At 26.9% G+C, this 1,029-nt stretch overlaps 1 protein-coding gene across 2 annotated transcripts in view; it reads right to left on the bottom strand.

The window, feature by feature from the left end:
• The window catches only part of LOC106457969 (protein scribble homolog), a 256,183-nt gene that overhangs the window by 70,945 nt on the left and 184,209 nt on the right, over nt 1-1,029 (bottom strand). The window lies entirely within an intron of this gene.

Genomic DNA, 1,029 nt, shown 5'->3' with positions numbered 1-1,029 from the left:
TATATCAATTCATGTGAATATGACTGAAAAATTTCATTTTTTATGAAAAGGTGGTGTATATTTACTTGTGACCATGCTGTGTATGTCATAATTTGATTTTTTAATAAAATATTTAATAGTAATACTGAAAGGCTTTATATTTGCAATTTGTTGTCATCTGGATAAAAGGAAAGTTATCTTATAAACTTACTGGTATAATCATATGCTTATCAATATTATTTTCATAATTTGTACAGGTTGAATTTTTTTTTTTCTGACTGCATTTTTGCAATTTTAATGGAAACACACCCATATTTTATATTACAAAGAAAGAAAATTATTTTATACCATTGGGTTAGCATGGTCATAGCTTCTGTTTTTGTTTCTGATGGCTAAAGAGAAGCACACTGGTTTTCATTAGGTGTAGTAATGGACCTAATGTTGGATTAATTTTTAAGTGCAAGTTTTCTTTTTTTAATCTGCAAGTTACTCCATTGTGTGGATGATTAACAGAAGGATTTGTTATTATAATTTCATACATATAAATACATGTAAATATAAAAACAGTTGTTAGCATGAACTGAATGTTTATTTACTTTCAACAAGAGTTGTCAACATGAAACCAGACATATTCACTTAGTTATGGAAACAGTGAGTCTTTCTTTTGTTTTTATGCAAGTTATTTAGAAGCACCCATTTTGATCTGTTTGATGTCTGCTATTATGAGTAACTAAACTCTAATTAAAAATATCCATATTTTGTATGTTACAAACTTGAGCATCTAACTGGTAAAAAAACTGGCATGTTCTACGCTAAGTGTAAACAATAATAACTTCTGAGTTTTGCTATTATAATTATTTATGATGATAAATGTTATGGGTTTGAAAAATATAGAGAATATTTCAACAATTTAAATAACATAAGACCTTGGATATATTTTCATTTGTACAGAGACATCTCAAAAGTAAATAGACACCATGATTTTTTTTCAATAGTCATTTATCTCACATTATCAACTTGACAAAAATGTTTACAAACATGCATCAGTAC

The sequence above is a fragment of the Limulus polyphemus genome, unplaced genomic scaffold (assembly GCF_000517525.1).
Source record: "Limulus polyphemus unplaced genomic scaffold, Limulus_polyphemus-2.1.2 Scaffold399, whole genome shotgun sequence".
NCBI classification, from domain to species: domain Eukaryota; kingdom Metazoa; phylum Arthropoda; class Merostomata; order Xiphosura; family Limulidae; genus Limulus; species Limulus polyphemus.
This window is presented reverse-complemented; position numbering and strand designations above follow the sequence as displayed.